Raw genomic sequence first — 20,072 nt, forward strand, 5'->3', positions numbered from 1 at the left:
TTCTCAACACCAATTATTGAATGGGAGATCCTTTCCTCTTTGCTTGTTTTTGTCAGGTTTGTTGAAGATCAAATAACTGTAGATGTATGGTGTGATTTCTGAGGTCTCTCTTCCACTCCATTGGTCTATATATCTGTTTTGGTACCAGTACCATGCTGTTTTGGTTACTGTAGCCTTGTAGTATAGTTTGAAATCAGGTAACATGATGCCTCCAGCTTTGTTCTTTTTGCTTAGGATTGTCTTGGCTATATGGAGTCTTCTTTGATTCTATATGAAATTTTAAATCTTTTTTTCTAATTCTGTGAAAAATGTCAATAGTAGTTTGATGGCAATAGCACTGAATCTTAAAAATTGCTTTGAGCAGTATGGTATTTTCATGATATTGATTCTTCCTATGCATGAGGCTAGAATGTTTTTCCATTTGTTGGTGTCCTGTCTTATTTCCTTGAGCAGTGGTTTGTAGTTCTTTTTGAAGAGGTCCCTCACATCCCTTGTTAGGTGTATTCCTAGGTATTTTATTCTCTTTGCAGCATTAAATAGATATTTTTATTAGTGTACCTACCTGGGAACTATTTCACAGTTTAGAGTATTGACTTTTACCTCAGCAGGTGAACTGTATGAAAGAATGCTGTTTTGAATGGCTCTCATTACTGTTACTCTGAATAGAAAAGTCCCATAAATTCATCATAGAATCTTAGGGAAAAAAGAAAAATAAAAAAGATTGCAGTCCTACTTCTTACTAATCATTCATTCATGCCTTCATTCAACAAGTACTTTGTAGTAAGGGCTCTGTTAATTGATAGGTATAGAGCAGAAGACCCTCATGGAATTTACTGCCTGGATAAAACATCCAGACAAGAGAAAGACAAACTATGGTCAGAACAAGCATAATGAGATGCATGAAGGGGACTATAGGATGCCATGGCAGTGTACAGGAGAGATAGCAATGCAGTCAAGGTTCAGGGACAGGCTGAGACCTGAATGAAATGGAGGAATAATGGGAGGAAAGGATCAACAAGTGCTTTTATTTTTAATCAAAAAGAAAAATGATATGGAAAAATCTTGGCTATATTTCTTTAGGATAAGTCATTCCGATGTAATTACTGAGTCAGGAAAAATAAACAATTTTTAGGGTTCTTAAGCTCTCTGGAAAAGTGGTTCTCTGTTGACATCTTTCCTGCTGCCTGTAGGTATCACATTCTGCAGAGTGCCTGGAAACACTTAACAGAGGAAAACCGCATCTCAGTGTTCTGTTTTGCAGTCTGTATTACTGGTGATACTAAAGGGTTTTTCATGTATTTATTCGTATTGGTTATTTACTCCAGTTTCTTCACATCTTTTGTCCATTTTTCCATTTGCATCTTAGTGATCTTTTTACTGATCCATATGTGCTCTTTATAAATAATATTAACCTTTTTCAGATTTATGTATTTTTTTTATAATTCTCATTACATTTAATTTTTAACATTAGCTTTTTTAAAATTACAAAATATTTTTCTAATAATTTCTTCCATTGCTTTAATGCTTTGAAACTGTTTCCTCATCAAAAGATGGTATATTCACCTAAATGTTTTCCTGGATATTTTATGTTCTTTTTGTTTAAATGTTATGCTTATCAAACTGAAGTTTATTTTGATGTTTGTGTGATGGATGTAAATTGATTTTTTTCGAGGAATTAATCAATTTCACCCTTTATATCTTTGATGTAAATCTATCCTTTTATTGTCATCTACTACATTCTTTTGTATTCTGGGATCTGCTTAATGTCTGTCCATTCTTTTTCACTGACACATAGGTACCTTCTCATAACTTGGTTACTTATGTTTTTTTCTTCCTTTTTCTTTTTGTTTACCATTTGAACAATTTATAAGTGTATAATTCGGTGTCATTACCCATTCACAGTGGTGTGCAATCATCAGTACTAACTCCTCATTCTTCTCTCCCCACCCCACACACATGGTTTTCATTACTACAGATTTGTAATATATTTTAATGTCTAGTAGGCATAATATCACCTAACCCATGGCTCTTCTTTAAAGTTGATACTCTTAATTTTACATATGGGTGGTGGTGTTTTAGCTGCTTCTCCTGGCTTATCTCATGTACAACACTCTGTGCACAAGTGTTCCACCCTTTACCAGTCATCCAAGCATCAAGTTTGGGCATTATTCTAGAATCTTCTTTTTTCCTCTCCTCACACCCATCAGTGTACATTGCCCTGTTGATCCTCTGTCATTCAGATTTCTTGGGTCTCCACTTTCTTTCTACCCACAACAAGCCCTGCCCCTTTTCAGGTCCTCATGACCTACTGAAGGTATGATTGCCTCCGCCTCCTAGCAGATCTTCTCTCTTCTCTCCCTTTTCCCTCTCCCATGCATCCTCTACACTTGCTACTGATTGCCTTTTTAATATAGATTATTATACTTCTTCTCTGGCTTAAAATCTTTCTCAAGTTCATGATTTCTAGAATAAAGTTCATATTATTTGTCAAGGTCTTAGAAATCCACTACTCTTTCACCTTAATTCCACTCTCCCCACTGCATGTGCACATGTGTGTGTGTGCACACATGGACACACACACATACACTGCAAGCAAACTGAAGCCTTACTAGATCGCATTCACCCTCCAGGAGAGCCACTCCTTGTCAAGGTACCATGTCTTCTTTGCTCATGCCTAGAAACCTCATCTGCTCTATTCCTTTTCTCCAGGCTGTTAGATCTCCTCTCTGTACTTCAAGCAGTGTTGCAAACTATCCTGGAAATCACAACACTGCAGTGACTTACATGTCCACCTTCCAAAAGTCCTGTGACGGTAGGAACTCAGTGTTTCACCAGCACAGTGTATATGGCACAATACATATGCTTTCTTTCACTTCTTTTATCTCATCGTGTTTCTTTAAAACTGTTTAAAGTTAACAAGTATTATCTAAAATGATTTTTACTGTATTGTTTTCTTTCTTGAATTCTAACTGCTCTTTTCTAGACCCTTACCCACTTCTAGACCTCCTCTTGTTAAACAGAAAAGAACCCTTTCTATTTAACAATAAATAGACCCTTCCCCCCTTCTAGACCTCCTCTTGTTAAATAGAATGATTCATTAACTTGTACCAGAAAGACGTTTCCTTTTTCTGTCACCTACTGTGTGTTTAGGTTTTGAGTAAGCTATTAATGTGTGTTGCATTCTATCTTTTTTTGCTTTGTTATGGAGACTTTTAATTGAAGTTGCCTTTATTACACTGCTTCCATGGCTACTTTGTGGTAACTCATTTTCTAGTAATTGGATATGTACCTTCTCTGAAATATAATTTTCTTTGGGCTTGTAAAATACACAGAACAAGCTATATGCATGAACTCTTTCATAGAACTTTTGCTGTCATTAAAAATAAAGATCAAAAAACTCTCCTGAAAGCAGAACTCTAGGTATTTAAACTGTGACTGGAAACTGTCAAGAGAACAAAAGAGGAGAATTTAGCATAAGAGATCTCAAATTAGGGGGGAAAAATGTAATTCTAGAGCACTATTAAATGGAAACGTTATTGCATCACAGTGAAAAGAAACAGTTGGTCCTTCTCTGGCAGATTATCTGAGATTCATACCCCTGAAGAGTAAATTAAACACAGCCTTTTAACGGAGTATCGTGAATATAATAAAGCCAATATTTAAAATTTAGCCCAGCTGAGCATATAGCCTAGCACAAACAGATAAAAATGGCAGAAATAATACTATTGTTGGGGTAATACAGGAGAGATTCATACCTTCTTTTTCTCATCATTTATGATCAGACTTCTCAGAGTGCAGTTGGAATTTGTGTTGCATGACCAACTCTGTGATACTTGAAGATCTTAGAGTTAGATTTCTGAATTACTGTATTCACTGTAATATCAGAATCCATAAAAAATAACTCTTTCAACTACTTGTACAATTGGAGTGCTAAAAAGAGACTGATGACCAGTTAAGTATATAGCTACTGCAACAGTAACCATTGTAAAACCTATATGAATGGGTTCAGCTAAAGGTTTGCATGAAATATGCATTCGAAGCAAGTGTAGGGTTAACTCAAGGAGGCATAATTAATCAGCAGGTATTTATTGAACACTTACTGTGTGTCTAATGCTCAGATGAATATGTAAGAGCCATAGCTGTTAAGGAGACATGGCTCATATTTATGAAACAGCTTGAGGTTAATTGTGTGCTAAATTCCAGGACACTGTACTATAGATAATAGGAGGAATCCAGAGGAAGGAAAAAGCAATGAAGATAGAAGTTGGAGGAGCCTTTCTATGGGCAGCATAAAGAGCTTGCAGTTATTTATTCTAATATGTGTCTTGTATATCTTTCCAGAAGTATTTCATAAATGGATAAGAGTAGTTGCTTCTGGAGAAAGGATCTGGGAGAGAACTTACTTTTTCTTTTTTTTTTTTATTTTTTATTTTTTATTGCATTTTAGGTTTTGGGGTACATGAGCAGAACATGCAAGACAGTTGCATAGGTACACACATGGCACTGTGTTTTGCTTCCTTTCTCCCCTTCACCCATATTTGGCATTTCTCCCCAGGCTATCCCTCCCCACCTCCCCCTCCCACTGGCCCTCCCCTTTTCCCCCCAATAGACCCCAGTGTTGAGTACTCCCCTCCCTGTGTCCATGTGTTCTCATTTTTCATCACCCGCCTATGAGTGAGAATATGCGGTGTTTCATTTTCTGTTCTTGTGTCAGTTTGCTGAGGATGATGTTCTCCAGATTCATCCATGTCCCTACAAACGACACAAACTCATCATTTCTGATTGCTGCATAATATTCCATGGTGTATATGTGCCACATTTTTCCAATCCAGTCTATTATCAGTGGGCATTTGGGTTGATTCCAGGTCTTTGCTATTGTAAACAGTGCTGCAATGAACATTCGTGTACATGTGTCCTTATAGTAGAACGATTTATAGTCCTTTGGATATATACCCAGTAATGGGATTGCTGGGTCAAATGGAATTTCTATTTTTAGGTCCTTGAGGAATCGCCACACTGTCTTCCACAATGGTTGAACTAATTTACACTCCCACCAACAGTGTAAAAGTGTTCCTTTTTCTCCACATCCTCTCCAGCATCTGTTGTCTCCAGATTTTTTAATGATCGTCATTCTAACTGGCGTGAGATGGTATCTCAATGTGGTTTTGATTTGCATCTCTCTGATGACCAGTGACGATGAGCATTTTTTCATATGATTGTTGGCCTTATATATGTCTTCTTTCATAAAGCGTCTGTTCATATCCTTTGCCCACTTTTGAATGGGCTTGTTTGTTTTTTTCCTGTAAATCTGTTTGAGTTCTTTGTAAATTCTGGATATCAGCCCTTTGTCAGATGGGTAAACTGCAAAAATTTTTTCCCATTCTGTTGGTTGCCAATTCACTCTAGTGACTGTTTCTTTTGCTGTGCAGAAGCTGTGGAGTTTCATTAGGTCCCATTTGTCTATTTTGGCTTTTGTTGCCAATGCTTTTGGTGTTTTGGTCATGAAGTCCTTGCTTACTCCTATGTCCTGGATAGTTTTGCCTAGATTTCCTTCTAGGGTTTTTATGGTGCCAGGTCTTATGTTTAAGCCTTCAATCCATCTGGAGTTAATTTTAGTGTAAGGTGTCAGGAAGGGGTCCAGTTTCTGCTTTCTGCACGTGGCTAGCCAGTTTTCCCAGCACCATTTGTTAAACAGGGAATCCTTTCCCCATTGCTTGTTTTTGTCAGGTTTATCAAAGATTGTATAGTTGCAGATATGTTGTGTTGCCTCCGGTGCCTCTGTTTTGTTCCATTGGTCTATATCTCTGTTTTGGTACCAGTACCATGCTGTTTTGATTACTGTAGCCTTGTAGTATAGTTTGAAATCCGGTAGTGTGATGCCCCACACTGTGTTCTTTTTGCTTAGAATTGACTTGGCTATGCGGGCTCTCTTTTGGTTCCATATGAAGTTCATGGTGGCTTTTTCCAGTTCTGTGAAGAAAGTCAATGGTAGCTTGATGGGGAAAACGTTGATTCTGTAAATTACTTTGGGCAGTATAGCCATTTTCACGATATTAATTCTTCCTAACCATGAACATGGAATGTTTCTCCATCTGTTTGTGTCCTCTCTGATTTCATTGAGCAGTGGTTTGTAGTTCTCCTTGAAGAGGTTCCTTACGTTTTTTGTGAGTTGTATTACAAGGTATTTTATTCTTTTTGTAGCAATTGTGAATGGCAGTTCATTCTTGATTTGGCTTTCTTTAAGTCTGTTATTGGTGTAGACAAATGCTTGTGATTTTTGCACATTGATTTTATATCCTGAGACTTTGCTGAAGTTGCTTATCAGTTTCAGGAGTTTTTGGGCTGAGGCAATGGGGTCTTCTAGGTATACTATCATGTCGTCTGCAAATAGAGACAATTTGGCTTCCACCTTTTCTATTTGAATACCCTTTATTTCTTTTTCTTGCTGGATTACTCTGGCTAGAACTTTCAGTACTATATTGAATAGGAGTGGTGAAAGAGGGCATCCTTGTCTAGTGCCGGATTTCAAAGGGAATGCTTCCAGTTTTTGCCCATTCAGTATGATATTGGCTGTTGGTTTGTCATAAATAGCTTTTATTACTTTTAGATACGTTCCATTGATACCGAGTTTATTGAGGGTTTTTAGCATAAAGGGCAGTTGAATTTTGTCAAATGCCTTCTCTGCGTGAATTGAGATAATCATGTGGTTTTTGTTTTTGTTTCTGTTTACATTGATAGACTTGCGTATGTTGAACCAGCCTTGCATCCCGGGATGAATCCTACTTGATCATGATGAATAAGTTTTTTGATTTGCTGTTGCAATCGGCTTGCCAATATTTTATTGAAGATTTTTGCATCTATATTCATCATGGATATTGGCCTGAAGTTTTCTTTTCTTGTTGGGTCTCTGCCGGGTTTTGGTATCAGGATAATGTTGGTCTCATAAAATGATTTGGGAAGGATTCCCTCTTTTTGGATTATTTGGAATAGTTTTAGAAGGAATGGTACCAGCTCCTCTTTGTGTGTCTGGTAGAATTCGGCTGTGAACCTGTCTGGACCTGGGCTTTTTTTGTGTGGTATGCTCTTAATTGCTGCCTCAACTTCTGACCTTGTTATTGGTCTATTCACAGTTTCAGCTTCCTCCTGGTTTAGGCTTGGGAGGACACAGGAGTCCAGGAATTTATCCATTTCTTCCAGGTTTACTAATTTATATGCATAGAGTTGTTTGTAATATTCTCTGATGATGGTTTGAATTTCTGTGGAATCTGTGGTGATTTCCCCTTTATCATTTTTTATTGCATCTATTTGGTTGTACTTACTTTTTATTATGATTTCACTTACATTATTTAGATCTCATGCCTTGTAGATATATTTCCTATTGACAAAATAAATGCATTTTTGTGTCATTAAGTAATTCTACTAAAGTAGCTGAGCTAAAGTAGTTGTGCAGCTTGGAGCTACTCAAAGGAAAACCATCAGAGTAAGCAACGGTTAAGAGGCAGCTATGAAGAGGAGGAAGGGGTAAGGCGGGGCAGAGGAGTTCAGGAAGAACACTTTGGAACTCAGTGATGGGGAAAGTAGTAGAGGAGGAGGGCCATGTGGATCTGTGTAGAAGAGGAAGAATTTGTGTTTATTAGTTGCACAGGTTTTGGAGTCAGACTACCTAAATACGTATTCTAACCCAATCACCTACTCACTAGGTCTTCTTAGATTTCATCTCTCCGAACCTGTTTCCTCCTCTGCCAAGCAAGAGTTATTAATGAGGTTAGCCTACCTCCTTAGGTTAGTCTGAGGATGACCACGTGGATCAAGCATGTAGCATAGTGGCTGACCCATGGCAGGAACTTAGGCAGGCCATGGGGGACTCAGAATGGATTGGAAAGTGGACACCTTGGAACCAGAAAGCCTCAGACAGGATTAAGGCATTTCCTAAGTTCTACCAGTCGTATCTTCGAAATATTTCTTAAATCCCTCCTGTCTTGTTGCTCACTGACACCAGCATCCTGGTTCAGGCCCCTGTCATTTCTTGCTAGCAGTACTAAAATATCCTCCAAGCCAGCTTGATATTCTCTCACCAGCCTATCCTCAGCAGCCACCAGACCAGTGTGTCTAAAACACAATCTCTGAGTAAAAGCCTTCACTGAGTTGGGCACAGCAACATGGACCTGTCGTCCTAGCTACTCAGGAGCCTGAGGTGGGAAGGTCACTTGAGCCAAGGAGTTTGGGGCTGCAGTGAGCTATGATTGTACCTGTGACTAGCCACTGCACTCCAACTGGGGCAATGTGGTGAAATTCCATCTCTTAAAAAAAAGCTGGCACTGGCACTGGTTCCTATTGTGTGCCACTCTAGGTGCTCCACAGCCCATCCCTTCCCTGCCTACCTCTCTGGTTTTCCCCAACCCCCACCACAATCTGGGTTGTATACTCACTTCTGCTGCTACTAAAATACTCTGAACCTCTAATGGTTGGGCAGAAGGAAAGACACTCTCCCTGCTTTGCTGCATGGTGCTAGCCCCTGACTTGCCCCTCCTGGGAGGTGGACTGAGGTGTCTGATGGGTTCCTTTGTGATACTCAGCTCCTCTCTCTCTCTCCTCTCTTTGGGAGTTGGTACTCCTTGACTCCTTCCTGCCCTGCATTCTACAGGACGGATTTCATGCAGGTGGTTGTGGTTGTTCAGCCCTGCTAGTGACATTAGCAGCATAAGTCCCTGTGAATAAGGATGTGAGAGTTCAGCCCTATGAACTCTCACACTAAGTCATTTTCTTCAGTATCAGCTTTATTAGTGACAAAGGAGGTATTTTGCTTGCCATCTGCCTGATTCCATTACGTACATCTCTGTATTAGTCTGTTCTCTCACTGGTAATAAAGACATTCCCCAGACTGAAAGAGGCTTAATAGACTCACAGCTCCACATGGCTGAGGAGGCTTCACAATTATGGCAGAAGGCAAATGAGGAGCAAAGTCATGTCTTATATGAAAGCAGGCGAGAATGAATGGAAGCCAAGCAAAAGAGGAAACCCTTTATAAAACCATCAGATCTCATGAGACTTATTCACTACCATGAGAACAGTATGGGGGGAAACAGCCCCCATGATTCAGTTATCTCACACCAGGTCCCTCCCACAACACATGGGAATTATGGGAGCTACAATTCAAGATGAGATTTGGTTGGGGACACAGCCAAACCGTATCATTCTCTATTGTTTCTAACCTTTGATAAGAAAGAAGTGTTAGTTACTGAACCAAAGAAGCCCCACCAGGTACTAACTTCCTGCAATTTTGCTTTTAATCATCTGTATATATCTGTCTTGGACACTAGACTTACCCTCCTTAAGAGTAAAGGCTGTTTCTTATCTTTGTGTATACAGAACCCAGTACTCCAAGGGAAGATGGTGTTTAGTCACGAGTATCTGTTTGTGGGACACATGTGGCAATCTAGTGTGAAGTGGGCCTGAATGAGGGCTGTGGTGGGAAGAGAATAGATGGAGGAGATGATAGTAATGGTAGCAACAGCTGCCATTCACTGAGCCTGCTTCATGACCGAGAACTTCACTTCAGCCTCCCAACAACACTGTAGGGGTAGAGGCTATTGTTTTCCCCACTTATGAAAATCTGAGTTTGCCCGCAATCATGCAGTAGAACAGTTTTTCTTACTCCAGAAACTGTGCTTTAAAAAGTCAAAGAAGGGAATAACTGAGTTTGTTACAATAACATTGGTAGAGGACTTGAGTGGTGTTTCCACCTACGTGGCTTCCCGAGCAGTTGGATAGATAAGTTAGGTAGATTCATATTAACCTCTCGGGGGGATGGGGTGGGAGGACCACCCTAGAGCCAGCAAAGGAGGCAGGGGGCAAGATTATTATTATCTTCACTGAACAAAAAGAAACAGGGAAGGAGGCAAGCAAGAAAAGAGAAAATAACTCGGTCAAGATTTCTATCCTAGGAGACTAGCAGGTTGGTGGCCAAACTGACAAATAGGAAATAGTTGAAAAAGAGCTGTCCTGGGAAGCATTTGTGAAGTTCTGCTTTGCGTGTGTGGAATGTGAGCTAATGGTGGAACTTCCAAGTGTCTATGTCCTGTGTGCAAATGAGAATAAAGCACAGGCACAAGTACAGCTTTTACTATTCAAAAAATATTTTTTAAAAACACAAGACATCCTGCTACTAAAAAGCAATGTTTTCCCATAGTTGACTGGTAAAACAAACCAAAACAAAACAAAACTTTCTTTCTAAATTAAGTACAATTAATTGTGATCTTTAGTTACTTTTCTCCCTACTGGTTACATTTTTGACATGTTGGTTCTTTTCAGTGCATGTTCAAGTCTAGATGCGTATTGACTGAAAAGAAGAATTTTGAGTCAAATCTCATGAACCTGCGAATCTGGTGCCATAGCAATGTGCTCCATTCTTTTTCCTAATCTCTTTTTCCTAAGCTCCTAATCTCTGATAGTTTTAAATACTGTAGAAAGCATATTACTTTCAATATTCTTTTCTGTATTTAATTCTGCATGCTGAAGATTTTTTCTGGTTCTAGAATACAGATAAATCTAGATATATGGTCCAGATCAATAACAAGAGGATCAATAAGCTTTTATTCTGTTGCACTTCCCTTTATTGAGGGGGTCTTGATTTGCATTTGCTGATTAGAGCCATTTGTCTAATATGTTGACATGAGAAATGTAGTTTGAATAAGGCCACAACTTCCTGCAAAGAGAGTAACCTACTTAAAATAATTTCAAATATATTTCTTTTGTTACTTCCTTTCACCTTCTTTCTGGAATATAGTTCAGATGTGGAGCTCTCTGTGGACAGAGAAAGAGGCACCAGTTTCACTTCTGCACCTGACTCAGGTCAGTGCAGACAGCATGCTTCCAGCCCTTCACTGCATAACCAAAAGTACAGTCTTAAATGTGTTACTGCCCCACATTGAGCCCCAGGTGAGTCTGGAGCTGAAGGCCAGGTGCATTTGTTTTGTCAGCCATTTCCCTATGGTTTTCTAGCCCATTCCATCTTCTGTTTGAAGATACCTGAAATATCATAAAAAATGGTTTGTTTAAAGGTGTAGCAGCTGTGTTTTTTGCAAGAAGCTTATAATAATGAAATTAATACCTATAGTGGCTCTCTCTAAGGAACTCTGGAATCTTTGCACATATTAACATATTTATTTTTCTCACCTCCCTCTGATGTGAGGGAAAGGTCATTGTCATTTTTATATTTCCCTTGATGCAAAAGTAAGTAAGTTACAGTGAGGATTAAGTTTGAGATAGATCAGGAGAGAAGGAAAATTGTTCTTTTTCCCTTTAGATTTTAGTCCTTTTGTTCATGGTTGTTAAAGTTCAAACTATTCCACTCCACTATCCATTAATACATTTGCATATTCCTTCATTCATTTACTACCAAATGTTTATAAGGCACCTGCTGTATATTAGGCACTGGGATCACACTTGTCTTCAGAGCAGTTTGAAACTTCATTGTTGTACAGAAATTACTTCGTGCTTTACACAACCCAAAACCACTTCTGGGAAACAAAGTTTATAAACCACTGAAGTAGAACATTCAGTTATTTATTCAACAAGCAATTTCTTAGCATCTACCAAATTTTATTAGGTGCAGACTGCCTAACACCCCTCTTGGATCAAAAATCCTATAACTGTAATTCTTTTTAAAATTTCTTTTTCATGATGAGTGTGTTCCACTTTCTCTATCTCATGCTCTTTGTAGACTCTTCTTTATGAGTATCAAGAATAAAGAATTTGTAGAATGTTTTCTTTGTTACTCTGTCCTTAATGTTTAGATTAGTGTTTTTCTTCAGGCTAACAACTTACTCTTCAGGAAACAAAATCTTAAAATGGCAGGGAGCATGCAGAGCTAGAGTTTTCTGGAGATTGAGAGAAATGAATAGGTTGACTTGTATTTCTGTATGTCTACTGCGTCAAGGGACCATTCTTCAGACGTGAAAGTATCCTAAAGAGTGGCACATCTGGGAAATGTTATGAGTTGTCCTAAAAAAAAATGAGGTTTCAAGATAACAGTAACCTTGCTAATCATTAGCTTATTCCATTTCATGCCTATATTGGAATTTGGTTCTCTCTTCCCCTCTTCATTTAGTTCTTTCACTGTCTTTCAAGCTTCGTTCCCATTTGCCCCATGCTGTTTGCTCCTTCTTCTCCTAGAATATTTGTCAGCTTCACCATGGACTGACTTATTTATCCTTCACAATCCAGCTCCAGTCCCACCTCGTCTGTGAACCTTTCCCATTGCCTTGCTTATCCATTCTTTTCACTAATTTGTTCTCTCCCTTTTGCTTCCACACATCCTATTGATAGTATCAATAAAGCTGATATCCCACCAAATTATTGTTATCTATTTAAAGATAACCTGCATATGTAAATCACATTGCAGATAATATATTCATTAAATGATATTTTTATTCCATTCTGTCATCTTCACCAATGCTCTCCCCAAGAAGCTCTTTAAAAATGAAAATCATCAAGCTCAATTTCGTACTCCTAGTTCCCTCCCAGTGCTTAAAACATTTGCTTTTGGCTAGCAGCAACACCGTCACGGTTTTGGATAAGATAACCTCCTAGAGGCCTAGCAAGGTCTCTCAGATTTATGCCCATGGATCAATCCCATTAGTGGTGGATATGGACTAGAGCCAAGAGGAGGAGTGGAGCCAACCCGGCAAGGCGCAGGATCTCCTCCTGGCATGTGGTTCCTACCTCGTGCTGTGTATACCAACCTCGGGCTAATCAGTCCACTTCTGGAACAGGTGTTCTGTGTCCTGCATACTGTGGCTGAGAGGAGAGGGTGAGAGTTTGCTACCTGGTCAGAATTTATGTAAACAGATGCCATAATTAAACAGCTCAGATTGTGTGCTGGGTCAGCAGATGAGGAGTGCTTTGAGAAAAGTGTCTTCACCCTGTGAGCAGGACTCCTCTTCACACATACCCACCCCACTTCTCCACCCAGAGGAGTTAGAGTCTGTTCGGGGAACTCCTGTTGAACATCTACTACATTGTACTGCACTGGCAGTCTGACAGTCTTTATGACTGGATTAGAGACAGATGATTTTGAAGTGGGAATAAAAAGGTTACTTTTTTATTTTAAAAAGATTTGCCTTTGTTTTGTGAAATTGTGCAACATCAATGGTCATCAGTAAGACTTTCATGCTTCAGAGAGATATCAGCCCTCAGATAAGGCACAAAAGGAGATGTCATACCCTCAGCCTGGAACTAGTTCTGCCCTTAGGCTCTGGATATTTCCTGGTCTTTGGGAGGTCTACTGTGGTCATCCAGGAATGGGTTACCAGTACCTGTCCCCTGGGATATGGAAGCATCTTAGGAGTAGTAATACTTATGATTTTTATACCTAGAAAACCAGGATGATAGTGTACTGTGACTGGGGGTTGGGGAAGAGTATTAGACCTCAGAAATAATAAGTTAATGTCACTACCAATATCAATAGTAGTATTCCTATTAAGCACTATGCTAAATACTAATAATTTGATATAATCCCAACACTAGATTTTTTTATTATTTTCATTTATAGTTAAGGAAAGTGATGCTAGCAGATGATAATACCAGCATATGTACTGAGCATGTACTATTAGCTGGCACTATGCCTACCTGCCAAGATCCTGTTAGAATCATGCTTCAAACCCTCTTTTTTATGATTATAGAATGAAATGTCCTTGGGGAAGAGGTAAAGGATATGTGGAAAGTCTCTGTTTCCACATTTTTTTGCAGCTTTTCATTAAGTCTAAAAGTAATTCAAAATAAAAAGTTTTTTAAAAACTCAAAACTACAAAGCTTGTAATGGCCCCTCTTTGCTGCCTCCTCTGGATAATGGCCCCAAGTAGAAATGCTAAGCCCATGTCAGGGATGCTCATGATGCAAATCATACCGGAAACTGTTCTACAGGTGTGCACTCCTCAAGGATCACTGTTTAGTGGGTGGCCTTCTCATCTAGACACGATGAATCTGCAGTTAGTATGACACATTTTCCCCAGCAGATGGCAGTAAAATGTCTTGAGGAAGAGATGCTTTTTTCTGATGCTCACAGTAGTACCATCTGGGCTGGCAGTAGTCCTGATAGTGCTAAGAGATCTGGAGAAGAGGTAGCAGAATTGAGAATTGTTTAGGAGGTGATATTAGACAGCAAGTTGCTGTGGTGTTTTATTATAAAGATGCCAAATTTGAGTGCAATCAAAGCAACCACTAAATTTATCATCGGTTCAAAGGATGTACTCTTCCTAAGCATAGTCCTTCATTTTCTGTATCTGTATAATTTCTATTTTTAAAATCATGGGATTCCCCTTGTAACAGTGTGAGATACAATAGTGATCTAATGAAGAATGAGGATTGATGGAATTTTCTTGCCCATGAATAAACCCTTAAAACAGGAAGGTTTTCCATGAGTGGGCTTTAGGGAGTCTGTGGTTCCCTTGAAATTGTCATGTGAACATATAAATGTGTGTGCATTTTACTGGGGAGAACTTCAGTAAAATCATATTCTCAGATAGGTCCAGAATATGTTTAAAAAATTCTCTCTGAGAGCCTATCACCCCAGAAGTCCTAAAAGAGATTCAAGGGAGGAGAACAGCAAACTCAGGTGCCTACAAGGACCCCAGGCAGATAACAGTGAATGAAGCAACCCTGGTGGGGACTGGGGTGACCTGGAGAATGTATACCCTAGATGTACAAAGAGGCAACCATTGTTCAGCCCCAGGTGAGAGTGGCCATGCAGAAGTGCAGGCCCAGTGTGGAATGAGCTTTTGATTTTTAAAGAGAAGCCACAGACCCATAACTTTAAATGAACTATAGACATTTCTGAAGTGTGCAAACAATTTAAAACATTTCTAAACTAGCTCAGGCAAAATGAGCATACTCACAGGTCATATGTGGCCCTGGAGCAGCCAGTTTGATAACCTGACTTTAGACATAAGCTTGTCATTCATAAGCTCATTACCTGACTCTCTTGGGACATACCATGTTAAGGAACCCTAGTACTACTTATTATTGGTTACTATTATAACAGCATTCATAGTAATAATGACTATCACCCTAGCACTTCCTATGTGTCAAGCACAATCCTAAACACTTTATTCATAACTCCTGAACCATTCTCAACACCCTATGAACTTAAGTTACTAGTGGTTTCTAGCATTTGTTATGTGTTAGGTAGTGTTCTAGGTCAGGACTCCTCAGTACAAGTCATGACTCATGAAATAATTCTTTAACAATCCTATGGGTAGCTAGAGAAATTGAGGCACAGGGATAGTTAGTAACTTGTTGAAGCTCATTTCCTAGATTCAAACCCAGGCAGTCTGGTCCCAGAGCCCACACTCTTAGTACTGTGCTGTCCTGACTGTCTCTGGGATGCTCTGGGTACTGGCTGCTTTTCAAATAACCCTCAGCTGTGGTGCTTAGTGGTCCCAGACAAATCCCCTTCTCTCTGGCATGACCATGTGGCACTTCTGACCAAATGCAGTCAGCCCTAGGTCTTCTGTAAAATGCATCTCATTTTTATGTATCACCAGACATGCTTAATTCAATCTTTGTTTTTTAAAATCTCCTCTGAAATGAACAGATCATAAATCATTTGCTAGATGAGATAGCCAAATAATGGTGATAGATGGGCCTTGGCTTTTGTCTCCTGAGTAGTTTGGCCTTGCCTGTTATCACAGCAGTCAAAGAGTTGTATTATAGTAAGATGCCAATATAGACACAGTGTCGAGAAAGGAAGGGACAGCTTAATTCTCCACTCAAATTCCTGTTTCATTTGAACTTTCTCAAATGAGTGAGACTTCCTACAGGGTTACACAATAGAAACTCCTGAAATAAGTGAGAAATTACAGTTGTAATGTTAGAGAATTGACTTTAATCTGCAGCTGCAACCTAGAATCTGTGTCTGAGAAACAAGGTTGAGATTATGACATGGGAGCATCCAGTAATTTGCAGAATGCACTTGTTTCCAATTCTGTCTATTGGTGCCAATGCCGAAACCCAAAGCCTGCTGAGAGATTGATAATGGAAAACTGAGGGAGGGAGAAAAAAGCAGGGTATAAATTTACTCTAAAGCTGTCATATGCCGTGAATTATATCAAATGGTTCTCTAATTTTCTACTTGGAAGATAACCTTCTATTTTTTTAAAAAAAGATAAATTTGGCTCTTGCTTTATAGCTTTGCACTCTCATCAGCTCACCAGTTTTATGATGCTTCCTGTGAACAGTGGGTCTTAGGGGTTGGTGCATTTCTATTAGCATATGCTTCTGCAAAATAGTTCATAGAGAACTGTGAGTCCCTTTTGATCAGTTAAGCCCTGTATCTCCCTCCCCAAACAAGTTCAGGGAGAGAATTTGTGGAAGGACTCTCTTCCTAGGGACTATTTTAATGTCATTTAAAAAAATAAAGTATTAGATATAAAGGCAAAAGAAAGGTAGCTTTAGCTTAAAAAATGCTTGTAAAGAGGATGCCTTCATTCACCACTGGGACTTAAAACCAAAATTTTGGAAGAATTAGTGGGCAAGGGCATGCTGGGAGCATTGTTGAATTCCAGGCTTGATAACATAGGCAATTTTTAAGAACCATTCAGAGACCTATATAGCAAGAAAGATAAAAAGTTGATGGATCTAATTTTGGAAAAGTATATGTATTTTTTAATTCCTTATAAAAACTTGAAAGTAAATTTCTCTTGTTGTATTTTTAATGAACTATTTAGACTTTTCCCCTTGCTTTATGGAAGAAACTCTAGTGTATGCATTTGATGTTTTTTTCTTAATAGGCCTAAGCATAAATCACAGGACTTGTACAAACTTAATGTTTCTAATAGTTTGTGCTTTTGCTCTCAGCAAGGACCACAGATATAAATGACTGAAGGCTCATTGCTTAAAGAAAACCTTGACAATGAGAAATGACAAATTTAAGTTTGGTTTAGAAGATCATTGAATTTAGTAGTGGTTACACTGGAGTTGAATTGTGGAGGTTAATTTAAAAGTTAAAATGTGAAGCAAAAATCTCATAAAATGAAAATTACCCTTGACTAATTCTTGTATTTCTTCAATTGAGCAAATAGTATAGCTGGCTGCCCTGGAGAAGGAGAACCTATGTACACTGTTGGTAGAAATGGAAATTAGTTTGATCATTAGGAAAACAGTATGGAGGTTCTTTAAAGAAATCTTTTTTTTTTTTTTGACCCTGAGTCTTGCTCTGTTGCCTAGGCTGTACTGCAGTGGCAGGATTATAGCTCACTGCAGCTTCAAACTCCTGGGCTCCAGTAATCCTCTTGCCTCACACTCCCAAGTACCTGGGACTACAGAGACACACTACCACACCTGGGTAATTTTTTAAAAATTTTTATTAGACACAAGGTCCTTCTATGTTGCCCAGGCTGGTCTTAAACTTCTGAGATCAATAGGTTCTCTTGACTTGGCCTCCCAGGCAGGGTCTTGGGGTTATAGGCATGAGCCATCGTGCTTGGTCCAAAAAAGGAAAAATAGTACTACACAATCCGGTTATCCAAGTTCTGGATATATAGCCCCCAAAAATGAAATCAGTATCTTGAAAAAATCCCTGCACCCCCTGTGTCCGTTGCACAATAGCCAATATATGGAAACAATCTGTCATTCAAGAAGTGAGTAGATGAAAATATGGTGGTAGTGGTGGTGGAAGGGTGTGTGTGTGTGTGATATTATTGAGTCACGGAAAGAAGGAAATCCTGCCATTTCCTACAACTAGATGAGCCTGGAGAATAGTATGTTAAGTGAAATAAGCCAGACACAGAAAGACCAATATATGATTTCACTTATATGGGGAATCTATAAAAGTCAAATTTGGCAGAATGCAGGCTTCATGCCTTTAATCCTAGCACTTTGGGAGACCAAGGCAGGAGGATTTTTTGAGCCCAGAAGTTCAAGTGCAGCCTAGGCAACATAGGGAGAGCCCTTCTCTAGAGAAAATAGAAGAAATTAGCTAGGCATGGTGGCATGTGCCTGTGGTCTCAGCTACTCAGTAGGCCGAGGCAGGAGGATCATCTGAGCCCTGGAGGTTGAAGCTACAGCAAGCCATAATCATGCCCCTGTACTCCAGTGTGGGCAGGAAAGCAAGACCCTGTCTCAAATAAATAAATAAACAAACATATTTTTAAAATTAAAATAAATTAAAATGTCATAACAGAGTAGAATGGTGGTTGCCAGCAGTCTGGTAGTGGGGGAAATGGGATTATGTTGATCAAAGAGTGCAAACTTTCAATTACAAAAGAGTAAGTTCTGGAGATCTAATGTACCGCATGGTGACTATAGTTAATACTGTATTGCTTACTTGAAATTTACTAAGAGAGTAGATCTTAAGTACCCTCATGGCCCCCACCACTGAGTGGTGATGAATGGTTAATTAATTTGATTGTGGTCATCATATCATAGTATATATGTATATTAAATCATCGCGTTGTACACCTTGAATATATACAATTTTTATTTTATGCCAAATATATCTCATCAAAGCTAGGTAAAATTGTTTCTCCTGCATATGCCTTTTGAAATGTATATATAGGCTTAGGCCACAACTAGCACACAGAGAAGTAAATGTGTGCGAGCCATATTGATGATGATGATGACAGTGATAATGACTATGGAAAAGATGATGACAGTCATCATGACCAGTTGACTTCATTGGTTCCCAGAATTCTGGCCAGCACCCAGGTTCCCCTAACCTTTGTCCTGCTTTTCCTGGACTTTGGCTCCCTCTTGGCTTTCTCCTGTGCTACTGGTTTTTTGACAACTTGGTCTCTGCTCCTGTCACCAGACACTGTGCTAAGTTTTCATATTACTGTCAGCACAAGCTTTGTTACAGTCATCTAAGAACTTTGAGTGATCCCATGATCCTTCCTGTCTTGTGACGGGAAACTGGACCAAGGTTGTCTTCAAATATCTAGGCTCAGTTTGGTCATCTGGTCAGTTCCCAGCCTGCCTGCCTGAGCCCTGCACTCCCATTTCTGATCCTTTGCTGCCCTCTAGTAGCTGCTCGCCCGACTGCACAGCTGTGCAAACTTGAAAGGATAGGTGTACTTGCTGGATTGCAGGGGGCTTCTGCACCTGGATGTTAAGAAGGTGCCTAATGAGGGGAAGAGACCCAGTGAAGAATGTTCCTCAACACTGACTTCTCTTCCCGTTTTGCACTCCGTGCATTTTTATAGAGCCCTTTTTCCCCTTTAGACACTATTAGAGGGTTGTTTCCTCCTTTGAAGGAAATAAAACACCTTGACTTTTTTTTTTCAGTCAGTGATCAGTGATTGAAAGTGTTTGCAAAACATCTCCAAGGAGCCCTTTAATGTCACTTTTATGGAAATAAAGGTGGAAAATAATAGCCACTATTTTTTAAGTGAAAGAAAAGAGCCCTTCTGGGTTTTGGTAATGAACTTAGGAAGACAAGATATGGTTAGCAGAAACTTTTGAGACTTTGGTAAAATGCAGATTTCCTGAGAGAGAAGCCTAAGAGTGAGACCTTTTTCTTTCTTCTTTTCTGAGTTTTGCTTGTTATATTATTGTATTACAAATGGAATGGACTCTAGAGCCTCCTAATTTTTTGGTATACATAGACACACATATATATATATTTGAATATTATTGTATTCATAGACATTCCTAGTCTTTGTAAAGCACTTGAAAATTGACATCGTGCTTTCCTATTTATTCTGTCACTGATCATTGCAGCAACCCAGCAAAACTGGTAAATTCAGTATTGTAATAGAATGGTAGAACTGTAAGGAATTTTAGAGACACAGCTCCCTCATTTTACAGATCAAGAATCTAAAGCTTAAAAGTATTAGCCACGACTCTTTGATCCCAAGTGACAGAAATCCAGCTCAAACTAAATTAGCAAAATGGAGACCATACTGACCCAAGTAACCAAAAAGTCCAGTGTATTAAGGATTTAGGAATGGATAAATCCAGATATTCCAACGGCATCTCCAGGAATCTGCCACTATTCATCCCTTGACTCCATTTTCCTCTGTCTTGATATGATTCAAAGTCAGCTTTTTCCACAGGTGATACAGTAGCAACTCCAAGCA

General features: G+C 39.1%; 1 protein-coding gene and 1 long non-coding RNA gene across 17 annotated transcripts in view; one reads left to right on the forward strand and one right to left on the reverse strand.

The window, feature by feature from the left end:
* Positions 1-20,072, forward strand: part of GRIP1 (glutamate receptor interacting protein 1) — a 726,295-nt gene that overhangs the window by 368,925 nt on the left and 337,298 nt on the right. The window lies entirely within an intron of this gene.
* LOC118144216 (uncharacterized) overlaps positions 6,618-20,072 on the reverse strand; it is a 54,699-nt gene continuing 41,244 nt past the window's right edge. Inside the window, exons 5-6 of the long non-coding RNA XR_004728763.3 lie at positions 13,907-14,109; positions 6,618-11,028 (exon numbers count right to left, since the gene is read on the reverse strand). This is a non-coding gene — a long non-coding RNA (uncharacterized LOC118144216). The remainder of the gene's footprint in view (positions 11,029-13,906; positions 14,110-20,072) is intronic.

Source organism: Callithrix jacchus, chromosome 9, assembly GCF_049354715.1.
Source record: "Callithrix jacchus isolate 240 chromosome 9, calJac240_pri, whole genome shotgun sequence".
Lineage (NCBI taxonomy): Eukaryota > Metazoa > Chordata > Mammalia > Primates > Cebidae > Callithrix > Callithrix jacchus.